This window comes from Panthera leo, chromosome E1 (assembly GCF_018350215.1).
Source record: "Panthera leo isolate Ple1 chromosome E1, P.leo_Ple1_pat1.1, whole genome shotgun sequence".
Taxonomy (NCBI): Eukaryota; Metazoa; Chordata; class Mammalia; order Carnivora; family Felidae; genus Panthera; species Panthera leo.
The window spans coordinates 41,345,155-41,354,542 of NC_056692.1; the positions used below are offsets into that span (position 1 = coordinate 41,345,155).

Sequence of the window (9,388 nt, forward strand, 5' to 3'; positions counted from 1 at the left end):
CACGTGGGGTGCCTGGGTGGCTCAGTCGGTTAAGCGCCCCACTTTGGCTTTGGTCCTGATCTTCAGGGTCGGTGAGTTGGATGGAGCCCCTCATCCGGCTCTGCGCCAACAGCACAGAACCTGCTTCGGATCCTCGGTCTCCTGCTCTCTCCGCCCCTCCCTCGATCGTGCGCTCATGCGCGCGCTCGCCCCCCCCCCCCCCCAATAAACAAAGAAACAAACATTTTTTAAAAAAGAGGGAATAACAAGACATGTTTGGTACGTAGTATATCTGTGAGAACCAAGCACAGGGAAAAACACCTCAGGCCATTCACTTCTCTGTAGCTCCTCATCTGGAAAGCGAGAGTACTAACAGCAGGCATATAATCTTAATCTTCCCTCCTCCACTCAGGGCCCCTGTTCTCCCTTACCTGTTTTTTGTTTGTTTGTTTTTGTTCTTTATTCCATAGTCCACAGTTATATTTCCAGTGCTTAGGACAGTACCTGGCATATACTGGACACTTCGTATATTTGGTCAAATAAATGAATGAATAAGTATTATATAATGTGATCTCTACATATGGAAGGTGATCAGCAGACCTCCTGGCTTGTGGTAATTATGACCCTCACTGCGTTCTACCAACTTTCTGCTCGCTTCCACGTTTACCTGGCCATCTTGTGCATGCGTGCGTGCGTGCTTATTTATTTATTTATTTATTTATTTATTTATTTATTTATTTAAAGTAGGCTCCATGCCCAACATGGGGTCTGAACTCACGACCTCACGACCCTGAGATCATCGAGAGTCCCATGCTCTTCTGACGGAGCCAGCCAGGCGCCCCACCGGGCTCCCTCACGGAACTTCACGGGCATCTTGATCTGTGCAATGAGGTGCCTGGGATGGCAGACATGCGTGTTCTGTCATCGCAAAGGAGTATTTCCCATTGCAAATTAATGGTTTCTCATTCCAGTTCACGCACCGGCTTCTTGTGAGTTTGGTCAAGTTACTGAGTGTCTCTATTCTTTGCCCGCTGTCCTTTAAATTGTTCATCATTTTGCATTTCCACCTCGAGCACAGAGCACACTTCTTCGTATCCGTCCTAGTGTAGGAATTGGGAGTATAAGTCTGACGTTACTTTTTCTGGATGGCTACCCAGCCGTCCCGGCATCCTATACGGAATAGCCCACGGACTGTCAGGTTCAGACGCCACCCTGATCATGTAAAAAAAAAAAAAAAAAAAAAAAAAGTCCTCATACGTATTTAGATATATTTCCGGATTTTTCTTCTCTCTCTCTCTCTCTCGTTTTAAAAAGATTTTAGTTTTAAGTAATCTCTACACCCAACGTGGGGCTCGAACTCACAACAACTCCAAGATCAGGAGTCACATGCTCTACCCACTGGCCCGCCAGGCACCCCTGGATTTTTCTATTAAAAATTCTTCTGATAACCTGTTTTTAACATTTTTGATGCAGGCGTGCCTGGACGGCTCAGCTGGTTAAGCAACCATCGGCTCCTGATTTCGGCTCAGGTCACCATCTCACAGTTTGTGAGTTCGAGCCCCTCAATGGGCAGTGCGGAGACTACTTGGGATTCTCTCTCTCTCTCTCTCTGTCTCTGTCTCTGTCTCTCTCACTCAAAACACAAACATATGCATAAATAAACAAACTTAAAATTTTGATTCAACTGATTCTCCAGTATCACACCTACTCCATGACTGGCACCTGTGGGCCCTGGGTCGGCAAGGGGCATCTGCCAAGCTCTTCCAGTCCTCTTCTGCGGCCATTCAGCTACTACCATCACACCCCCACAGAGCCTTGGGGATGCCCACGCACAGCAGGAGGGTGTCTGCCCCCCCGCCCGCTGCCGAGGACACCAACTCCAACTCCAGGCGCTCCTGAGTGTTCCCTCCTCAGGCCTGGCAGGGCTGTTGGGTCCCTGCCAGCCCAGGAGGACAGCGTCCTCAAGTCCAATCCCCACCGCATCTGTGTTTTTTTACCTGGCCCTGCGGCAGCCCTGCCTTCATCTCCACGTCTACCCTGTCCTCTTGCTCCTGAGCCAAAATCGGACACTCAACCGACTGAGCCACCCAGGCGCCCCTCCATGGGGTTCTTTTTTGTCCCCTCAGCTTTCACAACTAGTTGAAGAGACCCGGTCGGAGAGACATGCCATTTTGTTTTGTCTGACTTCCCCTCCCCTCCCCTCCGCTCTCAATTCTTCTCCCCTCTCCTTTTTCTCCAGTTACACACAAAAGCTTTTGCTTCTGTGACTCCCATCAGAACCCGGTCCGTCTGTCTGACTTGGCAGTGGGCAAGGGAGATTGTTTTTTCTAGCAACGGCTGGCCACGTTAGGGTCACATATACCCTGTTTTTAAAATGACTCCAGGGGCGTCTGGGTGGCTCGGTCAGGTGAGCGTCCGACTCCTGATTTCAGCTTCAGATCGTGATCTCACGGTTCTTGGGTTTGAACCCCATGGCGGTCTTCGCGCTGACAGCGCACAGCCTGCTCGGACTTCTTTCTCTTCTTTCTCTGCTCCCCCCCCCATTCTCTCTCTCTCTCTCTCTCTCTCTCTCTCTCTCTCTCTCTCTCTCTCTCTCTCTCTCCCTCCCTCTCCCTCTCCCTCTCTCACACACACACCCACACACACAAATAAGTAAATAAACTTAAAAAAAAAAATAAATACAAAAGACCCGAGGTGGGACATTTTACCGCAGTCTCGCCGCTCAAAGCGAGGTCTCCAGATCAGCAGCATTAGGGTCCCGTGAGCATGCTGGAAACGCAGGACCACGGGCTTCTTAACAAGACTCTCCTGGCGCGCGCGCGTGCGCGTGTGGTGTGTGTGTGTGTGTGTGTGTGTGTGTGTGTGTGTGTGTGCGCGCGCACGGGACCGTTTGAGAAGTGCTCGGCTACGGCACTTGATGACTGAGGGAGAGAGACCGGCAGAAGCAGCAGATATATTCCTCAGGATCTCCACTCTCACTACCGATATATGCAAACCAATTTCTCTCCACCCTTCTCTCACCCTGACCTTCTGAGTCCCTGAGGAGAGTCTGCAAACGGTTTCTAGAACCTTCTGGTGCCGAGACAGAGAAAAGGAGCCCATGACACACGAGCTAACTTTTTGGTGTTTCTTTTGTTTGAATTGTAAGTGACCGGAAGGCTCCAGGAACTGTGGATGGGATAATAAAAAAGCACAGAAGATACTGAAGATCATTAATTAGATTCACTTGCATGTTCCTTGAGAGACAGGAGCCGAGAGGTGTGGGACTGTTCACGCTGCATTTCTTTGATGGGGCCGGGCGGTGTTACCCCAAGCCAGCCTGAAAACCCTGGATAGTTACACGTGATCAAGGCAGTTGCAAGGGCCAGCAGAGTACCTGCCCCCCCATCCCTCCCCGCCCCCCAACCTCCCGCCCCGACTGCGTTCGGGATCCCGGGGCTAGAATATCAGGGTTTGTGTGCTGGACAGCAAGTTTCATGCCCAGCTAGACTGGATCCATAAAACGAGTTAGACTCCCCCAAGAACCGGGCTTCAAAACTTGCCTGCCATCCTTGGGCACCCACCGTGGGCCGGGCCGGCAAATCCCCACATTGTTCTTTTGGTCTTCCAACAATCCCAAAGAGAAGGTGTTACTTATCGTATTTTACATCCAAAGAGATCCAGGCTGCCGAGGCCCCACCTCCCAACATCCTCAGCTTTCTTGCTCTGCTTCCTCCCACAGAATTAAGGGAACCCTTACTTTTGGCTGGTTGGTTTTGCGTCTTTGCGACTGACGGGTCCTCTCGTTCCCATCCACGTTCTGAGGAAAGTGGATCAATCAGCGTTCACGATCCCCACTTAACGGATGAGAAAAGCACACTTTCAGAAAGAGATTTCAAGCTAACCGGACTTGGGAGACAGACTCAGATGTGTGGGGGGCTGATTCAAGGAGCTGGACACCTGGCTGCTGAGGGCAGAACATTGGGTGCCTGGCCAGGTGTTTAAGATCCAAAGTGGGTTGCCAGGCAGGCAGCCGGCTCCTTTACCTGCACTGCGCCAACCACCTCTAGGGCTGAGTCATCATCTCAGCCCATGAACCGATTTTCTTTTTCTCTTTGGGGGCAGCAGGGGGAAGCAGGGAGCAGCTAAGGGATGGACCCCCCCCCCCCCCCCGCCGCCCCCTGTGCGTCAGGACCTCCCAGCACCTTGGGAGTCATCCATCCTGTGCTTAACTTAGGTGACAAGAAAACCAAGGTCCTGAGACCGGAAGGTTCAAGGCCATCCAGGTGTCAGACACAAGAGGGTGTGTAAGCCCAGGCTTCCTGTTGAGACCCCCTCAGATGGTAACACTCCATGATGGGGACCGATTTCATCCATCCCTTGTACTTTGACAAGTTCAATTTCTTTTTCTTTCTTTCTTTCTCTCCCTTAAGTTTATTTATTTTGAGAGGGAGGGAGGGAGAGAGAGGGAGAGAGGGAGAGAGGGAGAGAGAGAGAGAGAGAAAGTGTGGGAGGGCCGGGGGGGGGGGGGAGCGGGGGGGAGGGAGAATCCCAAGCAGGCTCTGTGCTGTCAGCACAGAGCCCCACCCAGGGCTAGATCCCACAAACCATGAGATGCTGACCCGAGCTGCACTCAAGAGCCCGGCACTTAAACAACTGAACCACCCAGGCGCCCTGGCAAGTCCAAGTTTTTGATAAGTCTAAGATCACAAAACAGAACTGGGTAAAAATTTCCACAACTAATGGAAAAACTGGACTCAAGTAGAATAAATATTAATTACATGAGACTGAATGAGTTGAGGAGGAGGATCATTTTTATGACTTCATTGCTTGTTCTTTAATGTTTTGTGTTTCCAGATTTTTTTTGAAACCTTTTTTATCTTTTCTCTTAAGCTATCGACAATTGGCAAATTATACCTTTGTAAACAAATATGAAACATTTACTTTTTCTCCCTACATGATCCCTCCAGAATTCGGAAAGTTTTCAGCATTCTTCTTTCTTTTCTTTTCTAATTTTTAAAATATTTACTTATTTGTTTATTTTGAGAGAGAGAGAGAGAGAGAGAGAGAGAGAGAACGTGAGTCGGGGAGGGGGCAGAGAAAGAGGAGAATGAGAAACCCAGGCAGGCTCCGCGCTGTCAGCCCAGAGCCCGAGGTGGGGCTCAAACTCACCAACTGAGGGTTCATGACCTAGCCGAGACCAGGAGTTGGATGCTTAACTGACTGAGTCACCCAGGCGCCCCTAGATTCATTCAGTTGTTATAATCATGAGTCCTCTTGAGCGCTGGCAGAGATTTTAATCCTGATCTGCCCTAAAACATATGAGTATACGAAAGTCCTGGTGATGACAGGTGGAGGGAAACTGCAGGAACCACGCGTTTAAGGAAGAAACCCTGGAAACGTCCGCCAACACAAAGGTATTTAATGAAGAGTGTACAGTGTGCGTGCTCAACAAATGTACTTAATTAACATGGATGGAAAACCCGGGAGACACAAGTGAGCAGGAACTCTCCGTTTCCACTTTGGTCACGAGCCACAGCCACTTGTAAATGTAAGGCCTTTCTCTAGTTGTGGCAGCGGACTGTCAAGAAGCCTGAAGGGAGGCATCTCCATGACAAGACAGAAAGGTGTTTTATACCAGGGGTTGGCAGACTACAGCCCGCACCCACATTTGGCCCGGTCCACTCTTGGAAGGCGTGCGTCAACAATGGACACTTTTAAGGGGTTGTAAAAGAAAGATATGTCACAGACCTTCCGGGGCCGTGAAGCCTCGACTTTTAACTACGTGGCGACGTCCGACTCGTACCACGAACCACGAACGTTGATGAGGTTACGAACACGTCTTACCGGGGCAGAAGGTAAAAAGAAGCGCGGTTCAGGAGATACACCACGTGGGGGTATGGGCTTCCCGCGATGGATCTCGCAGCAGCCTTCCATCGAAGAGAGAACTAGCGTTTAAAGACGTCAGCTGTTAAATTTCCACACGCCCCACACAGAAGCACGAAAGACAAAGAGTAGCAGAGATAGGTCCACCTGTAAGACTTGTCACGGGAGTGAGCACCCCTCCCCCCGTACTGCGTGGTACCAAGAACCAGAACCAACAACCAGAAGCACATGCGCGTCTTCTCCCAAGCTACTTGCCAAGGGGAGCAGGTAAGTTCCCGCAAAGCGTACATCACACCTGCCTGTAGAGAAAAAGTTCCAAGTTTCCCGAGAAAAAACACAACATAAGCAAGCACTTACAGGAATGATACGTAAAACATGCAAGAACTGACTTTAGATACCACAGAAGTTGTCCCCCAAGCTGGGGGTGCACCGTTCCTGGAAGTACTGCAATACCAGGTCGATGCGCGGAGTGGACGGAGCAAGCTCCTATTCCATCTCCCAGCTCCAAAAATCCATTTAATATATTGTCCTCGGATAGAGGACGTATCAGATATTAAACTGATAAGAACAGATACTACACTTGATCTTAGCCAAAAGGCCGAGAAGCGATACCGCCCGTGCCCGCCTCCCCGCCACCGCCCTGCCCTCATCCACATTACACTCACGGTGAGCCAGGTCACCCTCCTTCGAGGTCTCACTTCCCTCGCTTCTCGGACTTTGGTATGGGAGCCACACTAGGCAGCAGGCTCTTGTGCAGATTTTTAAATCTCTACCTTTTAAAAGAGAAACTGTGTTTCTGTCGACGCTTCGTCGCTCTCACCCAACGCCGTTCCTAATTTGAATTCCCCGCCTTTTCCCGCCCGCGGAGGCGTGGCTAAAGCGGGCCCACCGGACCCCGCGATCGCTTCCGCGCGCCGAGAGTCGAAGCCGCGCCGGGCGGTCGGTCTCCGCTTTTGTGCATAACGGAGACTAAAGACAGGACCAAAGACGATTGGGGGTGCCGTCAAGAGGGGCCTGTGGAAGGGACCTCTTGGCGGAGGGTCTTCTTGAGGAAAGGCAAAGTCGCAAGACCCTTTCCCTAGAAACGCCGAGACCTTACCGTGTTAAGTTGGTCGCACGCCGGCGCAAAGACGACCTTGGTATCTGTCGGTCGAGCAGCTCATTCTGAGTCAGGGGAGCGGCAGGTCTGCGGGAGGGGCTTCCCGGAGCCGGTGGTAGCCTGCCTGCAAGGCGGAAGGCAGGTGGTAGAAAGTGTAGAGCAGGGAGGGGGGCCTGCCACATCTCGGGAGGCGGGGCTGGGCCGCTGGAGGGATTCCCCCCCCCCCCCCCCCCCATCCCTCCCAGCTCCAGCCCTTGCGTCTATTCCTGCTTCTTTCTGTGAATGAATCCTATCAATAGCTTTTTTAGCCCCTAGCTGCTGGACAGTGCTCAGCACACATGTGGCACCAGAGAAATCTTTGTTGAAAAAAAGAAATTTCGGGCGCCTGGGTGGCTCGGTGGGTTAAGGGTCCGACTCTTGACTTTGGCTCAGGTCTTGACCTCACGATTTGTGAGATGGAGCCCCGCATCGGGTTCTTCTCTGACCGCACAGAGCCTGCTTGGGATTCTCTCCCTCTCTCTCTCTCTCTCTCTCTCTCTCTCTCCCTCAAAATAAATAAATAAACTTAAATAAAAACTAAGAAAAAAAGAAATTTGGTGAATGAATGAATGAAGTGCACATGAAACGATACATAATGGGCTTCGCTTGCACCTGACCTGACGACATAGGACTCTTTGCGCCTCCTAATCCCAGATCTCTGTTCAGATATGAGTGTATGAGACCATCCTTTTTTTTTTTTATTTATTTTTTTTTTAACGTTTATTTATTTTTGAGAGACAGAGAATGAACAGGGGACGGGCAGAGGGAGACGGGGAGACAGAGACACAGAATCTGAAGCAGGCTCCTGACTGTGAGTCAGCACAGAGCCTGAGGCGGGGCTTGAACCCAGGAACCGCGAGTTCAAGACCTGAGCCCATGTTGGACGCTCAAGCGACTGAGCCATCCGGGGGCCCCTGTATCAGACAGACCATCTTATACTCGCTCATTGGGTTTTGCTGAGAGGGGGGTTGCTATCATCTGAACGCCCCAAGCAATTGTTCATCTCTCTTTGGCTTTCCTGTTCTGCCTGGTGTTCTGGCCGGCCGCGCAGGTGTCTCAGTCCCCGTCTGCAGCTGGATGCACCCCCAGGGCAGGAACGGGGTCTGTCCGGTCTCTGCTCCCAGCACCTGCCCAGGTGTGTCACATCACGTTACAGGAGATTAACGACAAATCAGTTAACAACGAATATTGGTGCAATCCCTATCAAAATAACACCAGCATTCTTCAATAGAGCTAGAAGAAGCAATCCCAAGGTTTGTATGGAACCAGAAGAGACCCCAAATAGCCAAAGCAATCTTGAAAAAGAAAATTGAAGCTGAGGCATCACACTCCCAGACTTCAAGATGTATTGCAAAGCTGTAATCATCTGGACAGTATGGTACTCTTGCAAAAACAGACACTGAGATCAATGGAACGGAATAGAGAACCCAGAAATGGATCCACAAACATATGGCCAGCTAATCTTTGACAAAGCAGGAAAGAGTATCCAATGGAATAAAGACAGTCTCTTCAGCAGATAGTGCTGGGAAAGCTGGACAGCAACATGCAGAAAAAGTGGACTTGGACCACTTTCTTATACCACACACAAAAATAAACTCGAAATGGATGAAACACCTTAATGTCAGATAGAAAACCATCAAAATCTTAGAGGAGAAAAAGGCAAAAACCTCTTTGACTTCGGCCGTAGCACTTCTTACTCAACAGGTCTCCGGAGGCAAGGGAAACAAAAGCAAAATGAACTACTGGGACCTTCTGTACTGCAAAGGAAACAATCAGCAAAACTAAAAGCAACTGATTGGATGGGAGAAGATATGTCCAAATGACATATCAGATAAAGGGTTAGTATCCAAAATCTATAAAGAACTTATCAAACTCCACACCCAAAACCAAATAATCCAGGGAAGATACGGGCAAAAGACGTGAATAGACACTTCTCCAAAGAAGACATCCAGATGGCCAATCGACACGTGAAAACATGCTCAACAACATTCATCGTCAGGGAAATACAAATCAAAACCACCACGAGTTACCACCTCACACCTGTCAGAATGGCTAACGTTAATAACTCGGACGACGATAGATGTCGGCGAGGATGTGGAGAAAGAGTATCTCTTTTGCACGGCTACTGGGAATGCAAACTGGTGCAGCCACTCTGGAAAACAGAATGGAGTTTCCTCAAAATATTAACGATAGAAATACCCTATGACCCGACAATTGCACTACTAGGTATTTACCCAAGGGATGCAGGTGTGTTGTTTCGAAGGGGCACATGCACCCCAATGTTTATAGCAACGCGATCGACAACAGCCACAGTATGGAAAGAGCCCAAATGTCCATCAATGGATGATGGATAAAGAAGATGTGGTGTATATATATATATCATATATATATATATATATATATATA

The 9,388-nt window shown here is 49.8% G+C and overlaps 1 long non-coding RNA gene and 1 other non-coding gene across 2 annotated transcripts; both read right to left on the bottom strand.

The window, feature by feature from the left end:
• Window positions 1-3,416: 3,416 nt before the first annotated feature.
• On the bottom strand, window positions 3,417-5,901 carry LOC122207203. Its single transcript, XR_006196714.1, has 3 exons — window positions 5,806-5,901; window positions 5,131-5,270; window positions 3,417-3,815 (listed from the first exon to the last, which is right to left on the bottom strand). It is a non-coding gene; the product is annotated as an uncharacterized LOC122207203 (long non-coding RNA).
• Window positions 5,902-6,263: 362 nt separating this feature from the next.
• On the bottom strand, window positions 6,264-6,454 carry LOC122207497. Its single transcript, XR_006196908.1, has one exon. It is a non-coding gene; the product is annotated as a U2 spliceosomal RNA (small nuclear RNA).
• Between the last annotated feature and the right edge of the window lie 2,934 nt (window positions 6,455-9,388).